At 48.1% G+C, this 26,759-nt stretch overlaps 1 protein-coding gene across 2 annotated transcripts in view; it reads right to left on the bottom strand.

Annotated features, from left to right (window-relative positions):
• The window catches only part of LOC144099578 (solute carrier family 41 member 1-like), a 196,575-nt gene that overhangs the window by 116,786 nt on the left and 53,030 nt on the right, over positions 1 to 26,759 (bottom strand). The gene's annotated exons all lie outside the window — the stretch shown is intronic.

Below are 26,759 nucleotides of genomic sequence, written 5' to 3'. Positions count from 1 at the left end.
GTTAAGGCAATCGATCTCTCGGTGTGGAAGTAATGTTTGAGAAACAAATGCAGAATACACAGCTAGCTGGGTAAAAAAAAATAACAGGTGTAACGTTGAGAGAGCGGGATAGGGCACAGTGGGTCAGGGGACAAACGCAAGTTAATGATATCCTAGCTGAGATCAAGAAAAAGAAATGGGCCTGGGCAGGAGAACCGATAGCCATATTTGTTGCAGAGTGGATTCCGAAAGATGGCGAACGTACCAGGCTGCGGTACCAGGCTGAAGTTCAAGTTATATTAGAATGGTTTAAGCCACGATAACGCCGTCGGGTACGGGCTTACTCCAGCTAATATTAAAAAAAAAATGGGAGGAATCTGAGCACGAGGTGGGTAGATGCCATTCGGAACTTGCGTGTATGGAATGGTCGCAGCTGACGCACGACAGGTTATTTGCAAAATGATGGGAAAGGCCTTTGTGTTGCAATGAAAGAAGTTAGGCTAACGGTGATAATGATCGGTAATGCATGTAGTGAGCAGGCGTGATGGTACAGATGATGCATATTATTGCTAGCCAAGGTATCTCAAGAATTATTTATTAATATGGATGCGCCAAACTCCAGGGAGGCATACCATTAAGTACGCTGTACTGGGTGACTCAAGACTAATCTTGACCACCCGAGGTTCATTAACATACCTAAAAATATCAGCATACTAACGTTTTTAGACTCCCCTTCACTCGCTGGCAGCCATCAAGACTGGGATCAGACCAAGAACACTGTGCTTAGTTCACTGACGCCGTGGGCAAGCAGCCACCGCAGCGACTATGGCTGCCTGCGGCCGAAACCCGACAACATAGTGTCTTGCGGAGTGCCCTAGTGACATGGCGGATCAGACGGGATCTACACATATCTTGACTCCTTCCTTTTATATGGGTAGATGTGTAGGTACTTCTGCAACGAATAGAACTGAGAAAAATGAGCAGCGGAGATGTCGCTGTGATCATTTACGAACATCAAATACCTTGACAGTAGCATTGCACGCAAAGCCTGCAACCAATCGCCTCTCAAGCGTTACAATGGAGGCAGCTTTGGCAGCGCCCCTACATGTGTCCTAGAAGGAAGTGCGGCGCCCAAGAACGCGGGTGAACGCATGAAGTTGCACCTCAAGGAGAAATGCTGGTCAGACGGTTGCTGGGGCCTTCCATTTCCAGGCCACATAACTTCCTCATAACGTTCATGCCAGATGCACTCGACGCGAAATCTGTCGGGGTCCGGGACAGCTTAAGTGGGTACAAAGCTTGCATCCACACGAAATAAAATCAATGACATTTTTTTTTCTCACACCAGAAGCTGCATGAGAAGATTTCTTCGTGTTTGGTTGCGCTATGTATTCTCTCCACTATAGAGGGTGTTTCACGTAACACTTTGCATAATTTTTAAGAAAAGGCTTTTTGAGTTAGATGAGCGCTTTTTTCTACATAACATTGCCCGTGCTGTAATGCATCAATACACGGCTAAGACATGCTAACTAGCAGGCTGATTAACTAATATTCAATAGATAATCTTTCAACAATTACTTTTAGGTACACCAATTATCGCGAGGCGTGTAGCACTCCGTAAGTAACATCCATATAAGTTTTTAGAATTTCGAAAACGTGGTTACCCTCGGCGCCGTGGCTCAACAAATTCTATTTAGACAGGTTATGCGCAGTAGAGAGGTTGCTTTGGCTGCAAGCTTCTCGAAGGTTCGTATATTTTGGCGCGATGCAGCCAATATTGTTGGGCCACAGCGCCGAGGGTAACCGCGTTTTCGAAATTAAAAAAAACTGATATGGCTATAACTTACGGAGGCCTACACGTCTCTCAATAATTAAGGAGGCTAGCAGTAACAGTGAAAAAGTTCACAACTCAACATTAATGAACCACACTGCTAGCTTACCAGCCTAATGCCAGCCTGCTGTATACGACCCTCTCCTCCAGCCCTCGCCATAGGTCGCCAGGGTGGCTCCTCTTCGATCCCGATTGTAGCGAACCATAACGGCCGCACTTGATGCCGCTCAGGAAGATGAGAACGAGAAAGGCGAAGCGAACTTGGTTTTGCGTTGCCCTTCTTTCAGATTTGGGAGAATTCTATGCCCGTTTTATTTGCGGATAAACCCCCTTTAAATAAATAGATAAATAAATAAATTCATAAATAAATAAACAAATCGATCAATCATTCAATCCTACATAGCGCTCAAGAAGCAACTTGCAGATTTCAGTACCCAATGCCTCCGAAAATCCTCACAAGTGCCAGAGACGAGAAAAAACGTGAACGCAAAGGATGCAGTTGTGGCGAAAACGAACTTTCGTCAAAATTGGCTGCGTCCTTGGCTTCGGTTATTCAAAACATCGAACCAAGTTACGCGAAACACAGCCTCACGGATAATTTGATTTTTTTTTTCACGTTTGCCGAAGTGTAGGCGCCTCTTGTGGACTTTTGTTTTCGATATTGCGGCCCCGTTTGCGGCCACGATCTTACCGCCGCTATGCTCTGCGTTTATCGACTTGATTCAGACCCCCCTCTCCCCCCCTTGCCCTAACTTCCCTTCCCCATAGGTCAAATGGAAGCATATACCTCCAGTGCGTGGTTAGAAGGGGCAGGAGGAGGAGGAAGGGCAGCTGAGGTTAACCGGATGAATAACCGGTTTTCCACCCAGCACGGGGGGAAGGGGGTGGGGGGATAAAAAGATGGAGAAAAGAGTAGTTTACCCGCCGCGGTGGCCAGTGGTTAGGGCGCTTGGCTAATAATAAAATAATTAGTGAATAACATAATTGGCGCTCGGCTACTGATCCGGAATTCCCGTGTTCGAACCCGACCGCGGCGACTGTGTTTTTATGGATCAAAACGCTAAGGCGACCGTGTGCTGTGCGACGTCAGTGCACGTTAAAGATTCCCAGGTGGTCGAAATTATTCCGGAGCCCTCCACTACGGCACCTCTTTCTTCCTTTCTTCTTTCACTCCTTCCTTTATCCCTTCCCTTACGGCGCGGTTCAGGTGTCCAACGATATATGAGACAGATACTGCGCCATTTCCTTTCCCTAAAAACCAATTAATAAAAGAGAGTAGCAGGAAATTGAAGTCACTATGCAAAGTCACAGCGTTCGTTAACGTCACAGCCTATCGTGCAGGCCAGAAGTCCTCAAAAAGCGGAGCAGTGCCTTGGAGGCCTTCACCGCCGACGATCGCCGTGGCCAGTGGCCGAAAAGCTTCATTTCCGTCAGTGGGCACGGATCTAGACGCTCCAGCGCAGATCAGAGAGACTGTCTTAAGGCGCTGTGGGCAGGGCAGTCACAAAGAATGCGGTATAAAGTCTCGTCATATCCGCAGATGGCACATGCAGGGCTATCAGCCATAGCGATTAAGAAAGAGCAATGGTTGGTGAAAGTTACACCAAGCCACAAGCGACACAGCAAAGCTGCTTCACGTCGTGGTAGGCCGGATGGAACCAGGAGCTTCATATCTGGGTCCAAGGTTTTTAAACACAAATTCAAAAACGGGCCTAAATTCCATGCGGAAAGCATGATCCCTTAATGAAAACTAATACGTTTGGAATATACTTCGGGATGTTTATAATTGTTTTTTAGACATATTTTGTATTCATGAATGCACTAAAAATACGATGGAAATAGGCTCGTGATGTTTTATGCTTGGTATTGGAAATATATCTTTAAAATTTCTTAAAAAACGTCACTTAAAATATGCTTCGAGCACGTTTCAAACACGTGAAAAATTATGAATGGGGTTTTAGCATCTTGTGAATATATTAAAGTGTACTTTCGTAAATACGAAATTAATTCGTGTGAAGTGTACGCCCCTTAAAGCATGTTTCGAGCACGTTTCAAACACGTGAAAAAATACGTATGCGGTTTAGCATCTTGTCAATTTATTAAATATGTACTTTTGTAAATATGAAATTAATTCGTTTGAAGTATACTCCAATTTTAACAAACGGGTAGTCCTTTTATTCGTTTTTGAAGCACACTTTTTGCTGCCGTGGAACAGTCTAGTACTCGAAATCGCGTTTCGAACAATGACCTTTGCATGTTGGCTGTGTATTGAAGTGTACTTTCGCAAATACGACATTAATTCGTCCAAATTATACTTAAATTCTAACGAATATGAGCTGTCCGCGTAAACGTATTTGCAGCACACTTCAAGTTGCCATTGAACAGTTAGTGTACGAAATCGCGTTTCGGGGAATGACACCTTGGCAGCGCATTTAAAGTGTACTTTCATAAATACGAAATTAATTCGTGCATAGCATACTTCAATTCTAACAGATGAAGAGTCCGCGTCATGGTATTTGCAGCACACTTCAAGCTGCCGTCGAACAACCTAGTGCTCGAAATCACGTTTCAGGGAACAGTGAAAACTCTGCCTTTTTTGTCGTCCATTCGTTTATGTTAACTTATTGCAGAAAGACAATCACCACTTATTTAAATTACGTGTCGACCGCGTGATAGCATTATACCGGCAATGACGCCATGCGCGCCTCCGGGCCCGAACATGCCAGCGAAAAGGATCCCGACTGGCAAGGCCGACCGGCTCCTATTGACGCCCAGGTATGTGTTGGTTGACAGTTTGACTCCTGACCGATGCCTGACGCAAGTAACGACTAACAATTCGGTTCTAGGTAGACCGCAGATTCGAACGCGACTATTCCGACGCTTGTGCGACAATTTTGGGGCCCACAGTCTTTGCGCAAAAAGCGCCTCACTGGGCAAGATAATGTGTCTCCTCTCGGGGGTATATATATGACAAGCCAAGCATCAGGCCTGTCAGAGCTGTTCCTCTTTGCTGACGTCACTTTTCGTCCGCATTTCTTGTGTGGTGATATCTTTCCCGTTAAGGTTCCGTCACGTGACCTTGCATCGAGATACACTTCTTGATGAGAACGCTTTTTATCTGGGATTGTCTGCCTCCTGATGCTTAGAGCAAGTTCAGTCATTACTTCTGATGTTGACCACATTGAACAGCATTACCAGGCAAATCCGACTAGTACACCTTTCTTAAGCTGAGCCGAAGTTAGAATTTTTAATAATTTTGATGCAGTTCTAAGAATGTTAAAAAAATTACTCCTAGCATACTTAGAAACCATTCGTGTTGCAATTTAAGCATAGGGACAAAAATGCAAAATAAATACTAAATTAATAAACGTGTTCTAAATGCATTTTTAGCACAGCATTTTTTCGCTAAGGGGTGTCCCACGCCAGCGGTGTAAGCCTACATGCTGCGTCGGCTCTCGAGATGGGGATGGACACACAATCGCCTTCATGGCGAGCAGTTCACGCGGCTTCGTCCACGCGATGGCTGCCTGCGATGCCGCTGTGTCCTGGCAGCCATAGGTAAACAATATTGCCGCGGATCTTCCCAGTGTTTGTTCTTTCTTCAAATCTGCACCCACGCCACTTTATCGCTTTGTTTGCGACGCAAGACGCGACTAAATTTATATCGATTGATCGGAGCCAGGCACAGCTGATTCTGCGTTGTTCCGGAATGTTCCAGTAGCTTTGCACGCTTTATGTGGAAAGTTCGCTATCAGTTTTAAATTGAGCACTGTCGACAGCGGCGGGCATTCTGTTCGACGACCGCCGAGCACGCTTGTCGCGTCGCCGCCGCCGAGTGATTCAGTCCATTGTGGGCGCAAGTCAGCCCAATAGACAGCTTTCTTTTAGAAGAACATTTGCCCGTCTTCATCGCTCCTTCCACTGCCGTCACCACTACGTGACATCTGGTGAAAGTGCGGGGTCCCCTTTCATGTTCAGGACGCCCCCTTCAAGTCGGGACGCCAGCCCCCTGCGCTTACATCGGAGGACGAGCCAGCAGTTACCCGAGCCAGCCGACATCTCCAGGGAGAGCAGCCTGAGTTCGGGACCCTGCCGGACCGCACCAGACAACGAAGAGGCGCTGCTACGAGCACCACTACCTCGCCAAAGACGTCGACCTCGATCATACTGCAGCAGCCGCGGGCGCCTCCAAATTTCAATGGATCCCTAGGCGAAGACCACGAAGAATGGTTGGACCAATATGAACGCGCGGCATCATTCAGCAATTGGGATGATGCGGCGAAACTCCGGCACGTCTTTTTCGCACTGGAGAACTCAGCACGCACGTTCTATGAAAACCACGAGTCTTCCCTAACGACGTGGGAGCTATTCAAGAAGGAACTCTTTGAGGTATTCACCAGTGTCGCGAGGAAAGAAAGAGCCGAACGACTCCTCGAGTCCAGGATCCAGCTTCCCAATGAGCCCGTCCGCGCCTACGTGGAAGAGATGAAGTGCCTCTTTCGCCATGCCGACCCCCAGATGACCGGTGAAAAGAAGGTTTGATTTTTAATGCGCGGCGCAAAGGAACAACTCTTTGGCAGCCTCGTCGGCCAGCCGCCAAAAACAGTCGATGAATTTGTGCAAGAAGCCTGCACGATCGAAAATGTCCTCGACGTCCGGGCGCGGCAGCACAACCGCCCTTCCTCTGTCTGTGCAATGTGTCCGGACACGAAGACCACCACAAGCGACAACTTGCGGGAAGTGATCCGCGAAATCATCCGAGAGGAGCTACGCCAATTGCTGCCATCCTCCCCACCGCCGCAAGCAGCGACTCTCATGGACGTGGTGCGGGAAGAAGTGCAACATGGTCTTGGCACCCCGACAGCCACAGAACCCCAGATCATGACCTACGCCACTGCAGTACGCACTCCTCAGCGCCAAGACAGCCCCTACGTCCTCTCCGACATGAACAACTTGTTCCCGAATGCCGCCTCCCTGCCCCCACCCGCCCAGCCTATGCTCGACGCTCAAGCCCCAGGAAATGCGACGCCTGGAGGACTTCCAGCAACCGGCCGTTTTGCTTCCATTGCGGTGAGGCCGGCCATATTCTTCTTCACTGCAGGTACCGACGTATCTGTCTTCGAGGATTTGGCAGTGACGCCCGACGACCAGGTTTCGGCCAACGTCCGCAGGAAATCGACGAGTACCTGCGTCGAGAAGAGTACACGCCGAAGCGCCTTTCGCGCTCACCATCTCCGTCAACCTCACGCTTTGCGTCGCCACGCAGCAGCTACGCAGCCCCGGTACGAGGAATGTCTCCCAGCCTCCGTAGGGGAAACTAAAGACAGTAATCTCTGGAGGTAAGGTTGCTCACGAGCGAAACGCCGAAGATCCTCCATCGACCACGCCCCATGAAGGCGCTGCACCCGCGATGGCACATGAAGACACTGCACTGGCTGCACCGACGCAGCACAAAATTATATCCCCGACCACGAAGCGAACTGCATTCAAAACGACGCCGCCACACAGAAAAGCTTCGACGACACGCCCCACCCGCGATTCGCATACGCGACGAAGCCGTGACCCGACGCCGAGGGCGAATTGCAATGCAAGAGCCAGGACATCTGACTTAGAAGTGACTATCAACGGCCGGAAAGTTACCGCTCTTGTCGACACAGGAGCCGATTACTCGGCGATGAATGGAACATTCGCTGCGCAGCGAAGGAAAGCCGCGACCGCTTGGTACGGCCCACAAATTCCTACCGCAGGGGGCCACCTCATTACGCCATCAGGGCGATGCACAGCGCGAGTGACTGTCAAAGAACACACCTATCCTGCGTCCTCTGCTGTGCTACCGCAATGCTCCTGCGAAGTGATCTTGGGCATGGATTTCTTTAATGAGCACCAGGCGATCATCGACCTGCGATCCAAGCTGATCATGCTTTCGACGGACGAGGCCATCCTTTGAATGAAAACTGGAAAATCACGTTGCCCTGAGTGTCCTGGAGGAAGAAGGGAGCGTCCCACCCCGTTCAAGCGTTATCGTGACCGTAGGCGCCACGAAAGCCATTAACGCTGAATCAATTATCGAGGGAAACATGCAGTTGCTTCTAGACCGAGGAATCAGCATCGCAAAAGGCATCGCACATTTCCGCAATGGCCAGGCCGAAGTACTGCCAACTTCAGCGAAGATTACCCGCACATTAGCAGAGGAACGACAATTTCTTTCCTCGACGAAATATCCGACGTACGAGACTCCTTCGCCCTCTCCGACCTTTCCGCAGAAGAATCGCCTGACCAAGAAAACTCCCCACTTTCGACATCAACCCGGCCCTGCCCCGGAACAGACAAGAGCAGATCCGCAATCTGCTTTGAAGCTACAGCGAGTGTTTTTCGTCATCGCCGAAGGTCCGACAAACGCCGATTGCCAAGCATTGCATTAGAACCGACCAGCGCGCCCGATCTCTCTGTCAAAGCCCCTACCGTGTGTCACCGCGAGAACGAAAAGCCATCCAGAATCAAGTGAAAGAAATGTTTCGCGACGCCGTCATCCAGCCATCAAACAGCGCATGGGCGGCGCCGGTTGTTCTAGTGAGAAAGAAAGGCGGCGCACTTCGATTCTGCCTTGATTACCGCCGCTTGAACAACAAAACAAAGAAGGACGTTTACCCCCTCCCCCGCATCGACGACACACTGGACCGGCTCTTCAACGCCAAGAATTTCTCATCATTGGACCTCAAGAGCGGCTACTGGCAAATTGAGGTCGATGAAAGAGATTGCGAGGAGACGGCATTCATCACTTCGGATGGGCTCTTCTAGTTAAATGTGATGCCATTTGGTCTCTGTTCCGCACCAGCGAGGTTTCTGAGAGTAATGGATACAGTACTGGCAGGCCTGAAGTGGCAAATGTGTCTGGTATATTTAGATGACGTCGCTGTCTTCGCCTCGAAATTCGAAGAGCACCTCAAAAGACTTCGAACAGAACTGGACGCCATCAAGTCTTCTGGCCTAACCTTGAAAGCAGAGAAGTGCCACTTTGCCTATGAAGAGCTGCTGTTTCTAGGCCACATCGTTAGCAAGGAAGGAGAACGCCCAGACCAGCAGAAAACAGCGGCTATTGAACAGTTTCCACTGCCGGCCGATAAGATAGCAGTGCGCAGATTCCTTGGACTGTGCGCATATTACCGACGATTTGTGAAAAACTTTCGCGCATCGCCGAGCCCCTGACAAAAATGACGAAGGCAGACATGGCATTTAAATGGGAAACCCCTCAAGCAGAAGCCGTCAAAGAACTTCAGCGTCGTTTACAGTCCCGACCGATCCTCGCGCATTTTGATGAAACCGCCGATACTGAAAATCATACGGACGCAAGCAGCGTGGGCCTAGGCGCGTCCTCGTTCAAAAAAGCGAAGGGCTGCGTTCCCTTTCCAAGGCCGAGGCTAACTATTCGACGGCTGAGGAGTGCCTTGCCATCATCTGGGCTACGTCGAAATTCCGCCCCTACCTGTACAGACGACAGTTCAAGGTAGTTAGCGATCATGGCAGTGACGACGACATGGCACATGGCAGTGGCGACGACGTGAATGCACACCGGCTAAACCCCGCTCTTTTGCAATGTTGCAGATTGCATCGCCAACGGTTGCAAGTGCTGCAGCGACTACATAACGTGGAGCATCGGAATCGACAGCAAAACGTCACCGTCCCTGGCACTGGTTATCTGCACAGCGCATCAAGCGACGAGAAGCCTATAAAGAGAAGCCGTCACCGCCCCCAGGTTCACATGGCAGTGGCGACGACGTGAATGCACACCGGCTAAACCCCGCTCTTCTGCCTTGTTGCAGATTGCTTCGCCAACGGTTGCAAGTGCTGCAGCGACTACATAACGTGGAGCATCGGAATCGACAGCAAAACGTCACCGTCCCTGGCACTGGTTATCTGCACAGCGCATCAAGCGACGAGAAGAAGCCTATAAAACCAAGCCGCCCCCTCCCCAGCTTCACATGGCAGTGGCGACGACGTGAATGCACACCGGCTAAACCCCGCTCTTCTGCCTTGTTGCAGATTGCTTTGCCAACGGTTGCAAGTGCTGCAGCGACTACATAACGTGGAGCATCGGAATCGACAGCAAAACGTCACCGTCCCTGGCACTGGTTATCTGCACAGCGCTTCGAGCGACGAGAAGAAGCCTATAAAGCCAAGCCGTCACCGCCCCCAGCTTCACATGGCAGTGGCGACGACGTGAATGCACACCGGCTAAACCCCGCTCTTCTGCCTTGTTGAAGATTGCTTTGCCAACGGTTGCAAGTGCTGCAGCGACTACATAAAGGGGAGCATCGGAATCGACAGCAAAACGTCACCGTCCCTGGCACTGGTTATCTGCACAGCGCATCGAGCGACGAGAAGAAGCCTATAAAGCCAAGCCGCCCCCTCCCCAGCTTCACATGGCAGTGGCGACGACGTGAATGCACACCGGCTAAACCCCGCTCTTCTGCCTTGTTGCAGATTGCTTTGCCAACGGTTGCAAGTGCTGCAGCGACTACATAACGTGGAGCATCGGAATCGACAGCAAAACGTCACCGTCCCTGGCACTGGTTATCTGCACAGCGCATCGAGCAACGAGAAGAAGCCTATAAAGCCAAGCCGTCACCGCCCCCAGCTTCACATGGCAGTGGCGACGACGTGAATGCACACCGGCTAAACCCCGCTCTTCTGCCTTGTTGCAGATTGCTTTGCCAACGGTTGCAAGTGCTGCAGCGACTACATAACGTGGAGCATCGGAATCGACAGCAAAACGTCACCGTCCCTGGCACTGGTTATCTGCACAGCGCATCGAGCGACGAGAAGAAGCCTATAAAGCCAAGCCGTCACCGCCCCCAGCTTCACATGGCAGTGGCGACGACGTGAATGCACACCGGCTAAACCCCGCTCTTCTGCCTTGTTGCAGATTGCTTCGCCAACGGTTGCAAGTGCTGCAGCGACTACATAACGTGGAGCATCGGAATCGACAGCAAAACGTCACCGTCCCTGGCACTGGTTATCTGCACAGCGCATCGAGCGACGAGAAGAAGCCTATAAAGCCAAGCCGTCACCGCCCCCAGCTTCACATGGCAGTGGCGACGACGTGAATGCACACCGGCTAAACCCCGCTCTTCTGCCTTGTTGAAGATTGCTTTGCCAACGGTTGCAAGTGCTGCAGCGACTACATAAAGGGGAGCATCGGAATCGACAGCAAAATGTCACCATCCTTGACACTGGTTATCTGCACAGCGCATCGAGCGACGAGAAGAAGCCTATAAAGCCAAACCGTCACCGCCTCCAGCTTCACATGGCAGTGGCGACGACGTGAATGCACACCGGCTAAACCCCGCTCTTTTGCCTTGTTGCAGATTGCTTCGCCAACGGTTGCAAGTGCTGCAGCGACTACATAACGTGGAGCATCGGAATCGACAGCAAAACGTCACCGTCCCTGGCACCGGTTATCTGCACAGCGCATCGAGCGACGAGAAGAAGCCTATAAAGCCAAGCCGTCACCGCCCCCAGCTTCACATGGCAGTGGCGACGACGTGAATGCACACCGGCTAAACCCCGCTCTTCTGCCTTGTTGCAGATTGCTTCGCCAACGGTTGCAAGTGCTGCAGCGACTACATAACGTGGAGCATCGGAATCGACAGCAAAACGTCACCGTCCCTGGCACTGGTTATCTGCACAGCGCATCGAGCGACGAGAAGAAGCCTATAAAGCCAAGCCGTCACCGCCCCCAGCTTCACATGGCAGTGGCGACGACGTGAATGCACACCGGCTAAACCCCGCTCTTCTGCCTTGTTGAAGATTGCTTTGCCAACGGTTGCAAGTGCTGCAGCGACTACATAAAGGGGAGCATCGGAATCGACAGCAAAATGTCACCATCCTTGACACTGGTTATCTGCACAGCGCATCGAGCGACGAGAAGAAGCCTATAAAGCCAAGCCGTCACCGCCCCCAGCTTCACATGGCAGTGGCGACGACGTGAATGCACACCGGCTAAACCCCGCTCTTCTGCCTTGTTGCAGATTGCTTCGCCAACGGTTGCAAGTGCTGCAGCGACTACATAACGTGGAGCATCGGAATCGACAGCAAAACGTCACCGTCCCTGGCACTGGTTATCTGCACAGCGCATCGAGCGACGAGAAGAAGCCTATAAAGCCAAGCCGTCACCGCCCCCAGCTTCACATGGCAGTGGCGACGACGTGAATGCACACCGGCTAAACCCCGCTCTTCTGCCTTGTTGAAGATTGCTTTGCCAACGGTTGCAAGTGCTGCAGCGACTACATAAAGGGGAGCATCGGAATCGACAGCAAAATGTCACCATCCTTGACACTGGTTATCTGCACAGCGCATCGAGCGACGAGAAGAAGCCTATAAAGCCAAGCCGTCACCGCCTCCAGCTTCACATGGCAGTGGCGACGACGTGAATGCACACCGGCTAAACCCCGCTCTTTTGCCTTGTTGCAGATTGCTTCGCCAACGGTTGCAAGTGCTGCAGCGACTACATAACGTGGAGCATCGGAATCGACAGCAAAACGTCACCGTCCCTGGCACCGGTTATCTGCACAGCGCATCGAGCGACGAGAAGAAGCCTATAAAGCCAAGCCGTCACCGCCCCCAGCTTCACATGGCAGTGGCGACGACGTGAATGCACACCGGCTAAACCCCGCTCTTCTGCCTTGTTGAAGATTGCTTTGCCAACGGTTGCAAGTGCTGCAGCGACTACATAAAGGGGAGCATCGGAATCGACAGCAAAATGTCACCATCCTTGACACTGGTTATCTGCACAGCGCATCGAGCGACGAGAAGAAGCCTATAAAGCCAAGCCGTCACCGCCTCCAGCTTCACATGGCAGTGGCGACGACGTGAATGCACACCGGCTAAACCCCGCTCTTTTGCCTTGTTGCAGATTGCTTCGCCAACGGTTGCAAGTGCTGCAGCGACTACATAACGTGGAGCATCGGAATCGACAGCAAAACGTCACCGTCCCTGGCACTGGTTATCTGCACAGCGCATCGAGCGACGAGAAGAAGCCTATAAAGCCAAGCCGTCACCGCCCCCAGCTTCACATGGCAGTGGCGACGACGTGAATGCACACCGGCTAAACCCCGCTCTTCTGCCTTGTTGCAGGTTAGTGCTTACAGCGTACTGCTGCCGCTTGATTACTTATCTACGTCGTCTCCACTGCCAAAGTTGAAATCTGTTGTTGTTCAAAGATGTCGAAAGAGCTGGCTAAAGTGAAGGATGAAATGTGAGCAGAATTTCTTAAGCTTAAAGAGGAGCTCCGACAAGAAATGAAGACGATGAAAGAATCAGTTGAGCGGAGTTTAAGGAATGAAATTCGGGAAATACGAGCTGATCAGATTGAAACAAAACCCTTACATATGCGAACGAAACACTCGAGGAACTACAGAAAAAACTCGACAATGAAATTGAAAAAAACTCTAAGCTGGAAAAAGAGAACGAAATTCTTCAATCCCAATGTGGGACCCTAGAGCAATACACTGCAGAACTAGAGAAACGCCTTGTTCGTTTAGAAATGTACTCGCGAAAGGCGAACATTGAAATCCAGGGTGTAGAGCAGAAAGAAAGTGAAAGTGAACTGGAGATAGTTTCCGAACTTGGGAAGGCTATCAGTGAGCCTATTTCCGAAGCTGACATAGAGAGTTGTCACCGTTTGCCCGCTCGACAAGGAAAAACGCCAAACATTCTCGTCCAGTTCAAGTCACGAGCGAAACGCGATGAAACGCTCATAAAAGCAAATAAAATGCGTATCACAAACACCGATGTAGGAATCGAAGGTAGGGACCCAATATATCTGAATGAACATCTTTGCCCAGTCTTGAAACGTTTGCTTGGCCTGGCTGCCAAAAAGAAACGGGAGTAATCAGTGGAAGTCGGTCTGGTTGGTTAATGGAAAGATTTTCGCAAAGCAGGCAGACGGCACTGATGCTGTGCAGATAGAAAATGAAAAGGACCTTGAAAAGATGTGCTAGGCAATGTTTAGAGCAGCACAGCGATACCGCATCAATCGAAAATGCGCTATCACGAATTTGCTTTTCCACAAAACATAAAACTTGAACAGTCCACACAAAACCCTGTCTTACATATCAACGCACGTTCTGCTTGTAACAAGGATGAGTGCATTAGTAGTTTTCTAAATGAATTGAATTTCAAGTTTAAAATATTATTGTTGACAGAAACTTGGCATTATGAGCATAGTAATATGCTTTACCTAGAGGGCTATAGAAACTTTTTATTAATTGATTTGGTAGACGCGGCGGTGGCCTTGCTATATATGTCGATTCTGCCCATGACTAGGAGATAGTTCCAGAGATTTCAAAATCATCTATTGATTTTGAAATATTAACTTTGAAATATAAGCAGGAAGCGGTTACAGTTGTGTACCGGCCCCCGGATGGCAAGGTTTCAAATTTTCTTACCTTCTTTGACATAATTCTTGACTACATGCGTGTTAATAACCTCAGATTAATTTGCGGGGGTGATTTTAATATTAACATTTCTCAACATAATACTGCGGCAAATGACCTTATCACAACGCTTCACAGCTCTGGTTTCACAAATGTAATTGAAACATCAACTCGCGTCACGTCATCCAGTACGTCTATACTTGATTTACTGATAACGAATATAGAGACGGTCATTTCCGACGCTGGTACTATTACATCAGATATTAGTGACCACTGTCCAGTCTTTATGATCTACAAATCAGAAACAAGAGCTAAAACTGATGCTTCTTGCCCGATTACATTGCAGTACATAACAGACCTCGCATTGCAGTCATTTAAACATGATGTCGCCGTTTATGATTGGTCGTTAATATTTCGCATTAAAGATGCATGTGATGCCTATACCGCATTCATTCAAATCTTCGTGCAGATATACATAAGATACTTCCCATTTAGGAGCTTTAAGAAACCAAGAAAGATAAGGAAACCGTTGGCCACAAGGGCTCTTCTAGGCATGATCGTAAAGAAGAATACTCTTTATCATGTCTTTCTGCGCACGCGCTCGCCTGCCGATCTAGATGGTTTTAAAGCAGCCAGAAACAGGCTGAATGCTGAATTAAGGCGGCCAAGAAAGTGTACTTCCAAGAATTCTCTGATATCGCGCGAAAGAGCCCAAATATCGTTTGGAAAGTAGTAAATAAGGTCTTAGGTCGCGGAAAGAAAAACACAGAGCCAAACAGAATTACTTTTAACAACTTCGAATTGACTGGAAAGGCACTCGCGGAACATTTTAATGAACATTTTATTAAATCTATACCAAGGGACAATAACCCATTAAGTTTGGATATGGCTATTCAAAGCGTTCCCGAAAGTATGTTTTTGCAGCCGACCAATGAATCAGAAATCTACAGAACATTTATTCATTTGAATAACAGTACAGCATTAGATGTAGATAATATGCAAGTAAAGTCTGTTAAATATGTTTTGGAGGATATTCTTCCTGTTCTAACTCATATCTATAACTTGGTCCTTGAAACGGGTGTATTTCCAGTTGCCATGAAGAAAGCTAGATTAACTGCAGTTCATAAGGGGGGCGATAAAAAATTGGTTTCAAATTACAGACCAATATCTGTTCTCCCAATATTTTCAAAGGTGCTAGAGAAACTAATTTATGGTCGGTTAATTCTTTTTCTAGAGAAGCATAATGTGCTAAGCAATGCCCAACATGGATTTCGGAAAAATAGATCAACAGAGACAGCTTTATTGACTCTGAAAGAAAATGGTTTGGTTTATGGGGGTTTAACGTCCCAAAGCGACTCAGGCTATGAGAGACGCCGTAGTGAAGGGCTCCGGAAATTTCGACCACCTGGGGTTCTTTTACGTGCACTGACATCGCACAGTACACGGGTCTCTAGAATTTCGCCTCCATCGAAATTCGACCACCGCGGCCGGGATCGAACCCGCGTCTTTCGGGCCAGCAGCCGAGCGCCATAACCACTCAGCCACCGCGGCGGCCTGAAAGAAAATATACTACAAAATATAGAAAATACCAATTTTACCAAAGGTTTATTTATTGACTTCCCGAAGGCCTTTGATTGTCTTAATCACGATATACTGCTGCATAAACTTTCACTCTACGGAATTCGGGGCATACCACTAGAACTGTTTCGGTCATATTTGAGTGGCAGAACTCAGTGCGTATGCATTGATAGGGAACAGTCAAATTTCTTAACAGTTACACATGGTGTGCCACAAGGAAGTGTTTTGAGGCCTTTATTATTTAATTTATATATAAATGATATTGTTACACTATACCAAACAGAGAAGTTCATAATATATGCAGATGACAGCACAGTCTTATTTTCTGGTCCAAGCGTACACAAATTAGTACTAAAATGCAATGATATGCTTGGCAAGCTCTTGCTCTGGTCGCAGCGCAACAAGATAAATATTAATGCAGCAAAAACAAAAGCAATTATCTTCCGGGCAAAAAAATAAACCACTTCAAATTCAACACGCAATTAGGTATGCTGATAAAGAAATTGAAATTGTGCGTGAGCACAAAATTCTAGGAGTTGTTTTCTCGTCTAATCTCAGCTGGGATACGCACGTGAAAAACATCTGTAAAAAGCTCGCTGCGACAGCAGGAGCACTGTCACGATGCCGAACGCTGCTGCCCACAAACGTTAAGCGACAGATTTGTTATGCACTCTTCGAATCTCATATTAATTACTGTAGCTTAATATGGGGAACCACTACGAAAACAAATATCGCGAATATTCTGCGCCTCCAAAAGAAAACCCTTCGTCACATCGCAAACGTACACTACTTATCCCCAACAAACGTTTTGTTTCCATTGTATCACATTGTCCGCATTGACCATATGCATGATTTCCGGATGTTACGTTTGTTTTCTTTCTCTAACAGTTCTTACAAGGCCTTTATAACTGAAACAGCGTCCCTAAAAATTAAACATACTTCTGCTCATACCCGCAGCACGGACGCTTGGTTTGTTCCTCATTTTAGAACTAATTATAAACTCCAAACATTGCAACACAATCTTCCTCATGTACTTAACAAATATAACCATACCACAAATTTCAGGTTCAAAGAATTGCGACGGTATTCCGTAGAGTTGTGAACTTTTTATTTTTTTAGATATGTTACTTCTGATTCTCTAGGTGGCCTGTGATGTACAGAGACAATTTTGTGCATTTCTGTAATATTTTGATTATTTCATACAATTTGATGTGTGTATTCTGCTTTTCATGTGTGTATATAGGTTCAAAATGTTTATAAGTGAACATTAAGTGCGTCTTTGAGATTCTATTACATGTGCATTTCTTTATTACGTATTATTTTTGCACTAGATGAGCCTAGAAGTTGCAGTTTTAACCATACAATTGCATGTAAAAGTGTATTCATTGTTTGTATTTGATAGTGTGCATATTTGTTCTCCTTTGTTGTATCTTTCTTATGTTCATTTCCATCAGCTGGTATGTCGAAGCCACTGCTATGTAAAGGTTTTCCGGGCCCAGTCAAGTTGCAAAAGCAGCTTTTTGCCTGGAAATCCTCCTTCCAGTTGTTCTGGAGAAATATATTCAATTCAATTCACCACGCGCTGCGCTGGCTTGCCAATTTGAAGGAGCCCTCTGGCCGACTCGCTCGATGGAGTCTGCGTCTCCAGGAGTTTGACGTCACCCTCGTTGACATGTCCGGACGCAAGCACTCTGACGCCGATTCCCTCCGGCTAGCCCCTGTAGATGCACCGCCGCCGGACGACGATGAGGACGCCTTCCTGGGACCCATATGGTCCAGCTCTTTTGTCCAGCAGCAGCGCTCGGACCCCGACCTATAACGCCTTATCGAGTACTTGGAAGGCAAAGTTTCTTCACCCCCCGCCTCATTCAAGCGAGGACTTTCTTCCTTCTGTGTACAGAATGATGTCCTCATGAAGAACTTCGCAGCGAACAAAACAGCCTACCTCCTTGTTGTACCTGCTTGTCTCCGCGAAGTTCTTCAAGATTCACACGACGTGCCGGCAGCTGGACATCTCGGGTTTACTCGCACCCTCCACCGCATTCAAGACAAGTATTACTGGCCCCGACTGTCTGTCGATGTCGCACATTATGTAAAAATCTGCCGAGATTGTCCGCGACGAAAGACCCCTCCCTCCCGACCAGCTAGATCTCTGAACCCAATTGAACCCCCTTCAACGCCCTTTCAGCAGATCGGCATGGACTTGCTTGGTTCCTTCCCAAAGTCAACGTCTGGAAATAACTGGATCATAGCGATCGACTACCTGTCCCGCTGCGCCGAGGCAAAAACCCTACTGAACTGAACAGCAGCAGAATTAAGTCGCCAAATATTTTGTGTAGTGTATTCTTCTGTTACACGGCGTCCCCCAATGTGCTCATCAAGGACAGAGGAACAGCATTCACGGCGGAACTAACGCAAGCCATCCTGTATCACAGTGAAACCAGCCACCGGAGGACAACGGCATACCATCCGGAGAACAACGGGCTGACCGAGCGTCTGAACAAAACTATCGCCGATATGCTCGCCATGTATGTCGATGCCGAACACAACATCCGGGACGCCATCCTGCCTTAAGTCGTCTTCGCCTACCACAACGCAGTGCAGGAGACCACCCAGATGACACCTTTTAAGCTCGTCCATGGAAGGGCGGCAACGACCACGCTAGACGCCATGCTGCCCAACGTTACTGAAGAAAACGTCGACGTCGCCGCCTGCCTTCAACGCGCAGAAGAAGCTCGAAGGCTTGCGCGATTACGGATCAAAGACCAGCAGCGGACCGACGCCAGACGCTACAACCTACGAAGACACAACGCGGAATACAAGCCAGGAGACCATGTCTGGGTTTGGATGCCCATTCGCGGCCGTGGATTGAGTGAGAAGCTTTGGAGCCGCTATTTCGGCCCTTACAAGGTTCTTCGTCAGCTAGGTGAACTGGATTATGAAGTCATCCCTGACGCAATGAGTGCATACCAGCGACGCCGCGTACGACCAGAAGTTGTCGTCCGTCTGAAGCCTTATTATGCTCGCTAAAGGATGCTGCATTTCCACACTCTGTGTTTGTTTTCGTGCGATTTGTTTTTATTTGTTGCTAGTCGCATTATTTGTTTTAATGCATCGGATCAATAATTATTTGAGAGAGGAGTAATGCCGCGAATATTTCCACTGTTTCTTCCTTCTTCAAATCTGCCGCCATGCAACTTTATCGCTTTGTTTGCGACTCAAGACGCGACGAGATTTATCTCGATTGAACGGATCCAGGCAGAGCTGATTCTGCGTTGTTCCGGAATGTTCTGGTAACTTTGCACGCTTTACCTCGAAAGTTCGCTATCAGCTTTAAATTGAGCACGGCCACAAGCGGCGGGCATTCTGCCGACCGCCGAGCGCACTTGTCGCGTCGCCGCCGTCGAGTGATTCAGTCCAATGTGGGTGCAAGTCCGCCCAATAAACAGCTTTCTTTTAGAAGAAGATTTGTCCATCTTCATCGCTCCTTCGACTGCCGTCACCACTACGTGACAATATCATGCCCTTTATTGATGGCGGTGTGGAGGAGCTATCGGATTTCCGCGACCAGTTGTTCATAGAACCCATGACGAAGAGAAGATTGTAAGGCTTGGAGGGCTGCTTTTGAATCAGTGAAAACAGACCATTACTGGGGTGTTTCTTCACTGATATGCTGAATGGCGACACGAATAGCAGTAAGTTCTGCACCAGTCGATGAAGTCCGGTGTGATGTTCTCACTTTCTTAACTATGGCCCTTACGGGGATGACCACGGAGCCCGACGAACTGGAAGGGGTCACTGAGCCATCGGTGTATATGTGCAGTAGGTGTCCATGTTTCTCACCAAATATTCTAGAGTGGTCTGGTTTAATTCTGTCGACGATAAACCAGCCTTCTTTTTGATGCCCGGTATGGAAAGAAGCACACGAGGTTGGTGCAGACTCTACAATGGAGAAGGTATAGAGGCTGGTGTGAATTGGGCTGGTAGAAAGGCGCCCGAGGCATCAGTCATTTTCGTAAATGTACTCGGCCGTTTAGCAGGAAGGCTGGCAAGATGGTGTGCGGAAATCCGAGAGAGGAGACGAATATGCGCTTTCAAGGCTTCGATTGTTACATAGGCAGTCACTGGATTCTCCTGAGCGATGAGTACTGTTGCGGCTGTAGACGCGCACTTTGGCAGTCCTAGGCACGTCCGAAGAGCTTGAGCCTGAACACTTTGCAGACCCTGTATGTTCGTTTTCCTCACGTTTCATAGTGCAGGGATACTGTACCGAAGGAATGCTATGAATAATGCAGTGTACAGCTGGAGCATCGACTGCCCTGATGCTCTCCACGACTTCCCTCCAAGAAATGAGAGAACATGAGCGATCGATGTCAGTCGCCTTTTTATGTACGAGACATGTGGGCTCCATGTTAGATTACGATCGATGATTACTCCAAGAAAGCGATGGCTTCTTTCGTAGGGTATTGAGTCATTTATATGTACGGGGTAATGGGACATGCTCTTGCGTGTGAAGGCAACAAGGGAACATCTTTCGGTACAAATATCCAGGCCTTGCAGGCGGAGGTAGGCCGTAAGAATGCTTGCCGCCTTTTAAAGCCTTTCTGGAACTTGTAGTCGTGTAAATCCTGATGGACAGATACAATTATCGTCCGCATAGACTGAGACTCGCGCCGACTGTGACTGTGGTAGTACATCAATAAGGCCGACAAGCGCAAGATTGAAAAGCGTTGCGCTAAGTACTTCACCCTGTGGCACCCCACGGGAAGTGAAATGTGAAGAAGATGTTGGTTCGTCCTCAGTCTGCATAAATAGTTATCTGTTGAATAAATAACTGCGTATCCAGGAGAATATGTGGCCACCAAGTTCTCCAGCTTCCAGAGAGTCCAAAATAGCTTGATGAGTGGCGATATCATACACCCCTTTAACACCCAGAAGCAACGCCGCGGTCAAGTGCTTCAGATGGTTCTGATGTTGAACTGATGTCACCAGGTCAGTCACGCTATCAACAGACAAACGTCCACGCCGAAACACGGACATTACATCTGAGCATATTTGGTAGCGCTACAGATACCACTCAATTCCTGTAAGTACCACCCTTTCCATGAGTTTGCGCACGCAACTAGCCAATGCGATTGGACGGTACGATGCTAGGTCAAGCGGCGATTTTTCGGTTTAGTACTAGAACCAGACGACTTGATTTCTATGCGTCCGGAACTGTGCCCTCCCACCATGATGTGTTCAAGTCGTCTAAAAGAACACGTCGAACCTCCAGACCAAGGGACCTCAAGATGACGATCAGCTGCACTTCCTCACCTAGGGCCGGATCTATGCTTTGGGCTCGCTCAGCTGTAGGCGCAGGATGGTGGGGGCGTGGTGCCTGCTCAGACACCAAGGTCGAGCATGGCTGCGGCAATGGTGGCCGTGTCACCTTTAAAGCACCCGTTCTGGCTTCGCCAGTCAGCGGGCTTACATTACTCGGTGGTGGGGGAGGACAAGTAGCAGGAGCGATGGGGGCTTCCCTGCCGCTGTCAGCCGGTTGTCTAGTAGATCGTCGGCGACGAGAACGACGCCGACGCCGAGAACGGCACCGTAATTGCGGCCTCTCTGTGCGTTGAATGATCTCGCACCATGCTTCAACACCCTCCGTTCTTTTCTTTCTTCAGGCGGGGACAGGCTTTTGAAGAAGAGTCATGAGGGTCACGGCAGTTGGCGCACTTCAAGACAGTAGTGCAGCAACTGTCACCGCTATGTGGTTCAGAGCAACGCGGGCACGGTATGGTGTTATTAGAAACACCACTTACATGCCCAATTTTCATGCACTTCCGACACTTAAGCGGCTTCGGAACGAATGGGCGAACTGCATGTAGAAAGTGTGGAAAGTGGCCTACTCTCACGTGAGATGGAATACAGTCGCCCTTAAAAGTGAGCTTGACGCACCGTAACTCGCCGAGGCGCTGTACCTTGATTATTTCGATGCTGTTCGTCGCTGGTTTAATGAGTATCGGCAGGTCGGAGTCATAGATGATTGTGTCGATGTCGTAAATGACGCAAGTGGGTTTGCCATTGTTTTCAAGAACAAGAGAGCGGACGGGGATGTCTCCGATCTTCTTGATGGTGACTAGGCTTTCCAAGACACTCCGGTCCGTTATATCGATGGCAAGGAGGTTCCTTCCGCTGTTGACCATGACGTCCTTGCTCACTCCCGCGAGACGAGCCTCGAGCAACACCGACGTAACTTGCCTGTTCAGTTGGTTGATATTGTCGGTGGACGTTTCAGGAGCAAACACACTGTATGCGCCGATGCCCCACGCGTCGTGATGACAATAGATGTACTTGATGAGGATGAGTCCTCACTCTTAAGCAGTCTCCTCTTGGCTTTTTTGCTCATCACTGGGACGAACCTGTCGTCCGACGAGGAGTCTTCGCTTGTAGCTGAGTACAGCACGGTGGCCTGGCTACTTAATTGCCTCGCTAGATTGGTAGAAGCGCTTCCTCTTGGCGGCTGCCGCCGACCCACCGTGTTCCAGAGGAGGCCTGGCGTCCTCCACTTCCATCGCCGTCACAAAGAGGGAGCGGCGCCTCCCTTATTGTGCGAAAAAACGATAACACTTCAGAGGCAAAGAGATAGCGTTCTCGTCTGGAACAACTTCGTCTTCCTCATCCCCAGTATGTGGCTAGGTTAGCATTGCGCAGGCCAGCTGCTCTTGGTCCTCCAAACTATGAAGATTTAAACGCTTATTGCGTGTTTATTAAAGACATTTCTCTTTCTATGATTAGCACAACATAGATAAATGATTGAAGGGTGTTGAATAAGCTCAGATTTAAACACTTATTGCATGTTTATGAAATAGGTTTCTCTCTCTATGATTAGCACAACATGGATAAATGAATGAAGGGTGTTTATTAAGCTCGTGTTAAAAGAAACGGCCTTATATATAGCGCTAAGAAAGATTGTAAACAAGGCAAAATGAATGCGTGCAGACTCACGTCAGCTGGACAGCTCACGTGGCAGACGCAATAGCTTGGAGGTGTATTTAATAATTGCATGCCGCCTGCTTGCTAGGCCACAGACGGTTAAACAACACACGTAGCCTCAGACTGCGTGAACAGCAAATGGCATGGTATTGTATGGTTCGGTATGGCATGATTTGTGATGGTGTAGGCATGGTATAGTAGGGTTAACGCCCCAGAGCGCATGGGCTGTGAGGGGCGCCGTAGTGGAGGCCTCCTGTAATTTCTACCACTTGAGGTTCTTAAACCTGCACTGACATAGCACAGTATACGGGCGCATTGCGTCTCGCATCCATTGAAACGTGGCGGCCGCGCTTTGGTGGAGGCGAAATGGTAGAGACCAGTGCATTCGCGTACACAGAAACCCGTGTGCGTAGGTGGTCAAAATCGTTTACAGGAGCCCTCCGCTACGCACGTAGGTGGTCGAGTCGTGGCCTAGTGGTTTGGGCGTCCGCTTCGGCTGCGGGAGGTGGTTGGCTCGAAACCCACCGCCGGACACCCACCGGTAAAAATGGGTACAAGCCACCTCCGACCCGGCGCCCGGCTTCTTCAGGGGTGTGTGTTTGGAGGAGGCTCCGCAAACCCCGCTGAGCCTTTTTGGGGGCCAGCCCAGTTTCGAACACTTAGCCTGCAAAGGTGGTTCGTGTTTCAATCCCAAGTGAAGAGTTCGACTCAAAGCTCGTACGCTCTAACTAGCGTCAAGTTCAACACTAAGGTCCTTCGTCAGAAGCGATTCAGAGTATCACTGCGGTCCTGGGCAAGTCCGGTTTTTCCGGCTGTCCGACTTTGTGAGAAAAAACCGGAGCCCTCCACTACGGCGTCCTGCATAGCCGGATTAGCTTTGGGATGTTAACTCCATAAAACCGAAGAGCCAAAACAAACATTCAGAGCCATGTTTTAACAGGTAAATTGGAAGTATGTCGCTGCACAAGAAACAATTTTGTGGCACGCTAAATACCTATCTACTGCACAAACTGTATTACACTATTATCAGGAAGCCTCGAAATAAGTTGCCGGCAGAGGCCAGAGAAGAACAAGCACTCGGGAAACACTTCTGTCATCGACTTCACGGCGTACAGCATTCGGCTGCTACCGTAAAAGAATAATTGTTCAGGTCCGTGAAATCTTATCGTGCTAAATAAACTGTTCATTAGCCGCAATGGCTCTGAGCTCATTTCTTTCTTGGTCACGGTGCATCGGTGCGTTATGCACACGTGGGGGAAATTCTACCTCCTTAATGGTTACACCTTTTAGACACGTGTGAGCTTTCTACAAGAATTTTGCTGAGCGCACTCGCAGTACTTCCGTAGGGACAACTTCATAGCGTGAACTGCCGTACCTCGATAATTTTCTTGACAAACGGGCGGCCTCGCTTGCACTCGCTTTTTTATTTGTAGCGACCAAAACGTGAGTCCAATTGCTCATATAGCGGCGAATCTGAGTCCTCACTCAGCAGTCGCTAGTTCACTTCCTTGCCGCCATGACCACTTCTCTTTGACAGGAAGTTTGCACAAGGTATTACTCTGGGGTAAGCGTCCTCTCTGCCGTAACCGACGGTTTCTGTGTTCACCGTGTAATAGTGGCCCTGTGGGCGGTGGGGAAACGCAAACTTTGGAGAACGTGCATTGCTGCTTTATGTGTTTCGCGTGACCTTATCCCCTGCAAGCTTTGGCAAGGAATGTACTGCATAACTCAAGTAAGTCATGATCCACCTCTTCTCCGAAATGCATGCACCGCCCAAATACATTTGTGAAAACTTCGGCTAGGCTACGTTTTTATGGAGGAAAAACGCTAAGGCGCCCCCGTGCTGTGCGATCTCAGTACACGTTTAAGATCCCCAGGTGGTTTAAATTATTCAGGAGCCCTCCTCTACGGCAACTCTTTAATAATAATAATAATAATAATAATAATAATAATAATAATAATAATAATAATAATAATAATAATAATAATAATAATAATAATAATAGTAATAATAGTAATAATAGTAATAATATTATTAATAAATCTTTTATTGCACATAACGTGTACAGGGCAATGAAACGGGCCTGTCAAAGCCTCTAGTGGCTTGAGGGACTTGGCCCGGCAAAGTCGGCAGACGGACGTGCTATACAAGCATAAAATATGAACATAATATCAACACAATACTAACACGAAATGAATAGTGACCAAGGTGCAAAAGGTTAGGAAAAGTAACATGAACAAGTAATGAAAATAAACTGCAAGGAACCTAAGTTAAGACAACAGTAGTTTAACAATTCGTGACTGATCATGAACACTTTTCAGACATATAGAAACCGTGTTACAATGAGTGAACCATGATTTATAGCACTTTTTTTGATGCTGCGGAAAACACTTCCTCTGGCAAGTCATTAAAAATTTGGGGAACATAAACACAACGCCTGGCTTCCCCATACCTTGTTGAGGAGCGCGGCACCTTAAAACGAATGGAACTACGCAGGCGTCGGGAAGCTGTATTTCTTGTTTTGAAATTGCTGTCCCAGAAATGTCGTACCACTACAGTCTGTAGAAAGAGTATTCGAAAGCATGGAAGAATAAGGGCTGTGAAAATATTATCAGACATAGAGAAGGGGGCGTTATAGGCTATGTTTTTAGTATGTTTCTTAATAAAGTGTCAACTCTGTTTTTCCATCTGTAGGAGCAAAAAGCAAAAACAGCAATGCCATATCGGATAATGCTGTACCCCAGAGCATGCGCAATATTTTTTTTATGTGAAAAGGAACAATGGATTTTATATAGAACAACAACCAGGCCACGCTCCGAAGCTTATCACAGACATGTGATAGCTGGCTGTGTGAAGACATCACTGTCGAAGAAGACTCCCAAGTATTTTACTGAATTCACATAGGCGACCGGCACGCATCGACAAGGAAAACAGCCATGAACATGTAGAAAAACCGGCGCATCCATAGCTGTTAGTTTTAACGGGGATCTGAACAAACGAGTTTTGTTTTAATCGGGTTAACCTCCAAGCAGTTATTAGTGAACCAAGTCATTGTTTTTTGTATATTATTCTGGAGATTAGTAATGGCCATGGTGTAAGAAAAGTGCTTGGAAAGCAAAACAATGTCGTCGGCGTATTGAAATATTAGACCTTTGGAAAAACCTGAGATAAGTCATTAACGAACAAATTGAACAGAAGAGGTGATAATATGGAGCCCTGTGGAACCCCGGTCTTCAATGGAAGTTGACTACTTACATTTGTCATCCCGTCTAAAACAACAACTTGTGAACGACCGGAAAGGTAATTCTTGAGCACATGTAAAATGGACCTCTGAAGCCTATGGAGTATAGTTTTTCGAATAAAATACCGTTAAGAACAGTTTCAAAAGCTTTAGAAATGTCTAAAAATAAAGCAACACTGAACATATTTTGATCGAAAGCTGAAAAAATTTCATCGGAGAACTCTTCCAGAAGACCTACAGTACCACGACCGGGAACAAAACCAAACTGGCGGGTTGACAAAATGGAAAATTTTTCAACAAAGGATGACATGGATCTCAAAAGAAATTTCTCGATTATGTGGGAAAGTATAGGCAAGATCGAGATGTGTCGATAGTTTTTCATGTCGTCTTTTTGTCCTCCTTTAAATAGCGGTTTAACTAAAGGAGTTTTAAGGTCATCCAGGAAAAATGCAGTGCGCAGAAAACCATTCAGCAGGGTGTGACATTTCTGCGGCTAGCTTTCTTGAGCTGCTGTCTTTTTATTTAAAGTCAATGTTCGTTGTATGGGACAGTAAACTGTATACCCAAAAAGCGGGTGTTTGCATTGGATCTAGGGTGGCGCCAGTGATTAGCGATATATTTTTGTCCTTTGTTGATCGTGGTATCCAGGAAAATCTGTCGGAAATGGCGTCACGAATCTTTCGTTACGTCGATGACTTCTTGATTTTTGTAGGAAAA

This window comes from Amblyomma americanum, chromosome 7 (genome assembly GCF_052857255.1).
Source record: "Amblyomma americanum isolate KBUSLIRL-KWMA chromosome 7, ASM5285725v1, whole genome shotgun sequence".
In the NCBI taxonomy this organism is placed as follows: Eukaryota; Metazoa; Arthropoda; class Arachnida; order Ixodida; family Ixodidae; genus Amblyomma; species Amblyomma americanum.
This window is presented reverse-complemented; position numbering and strand designations above follow the sequence as displayed.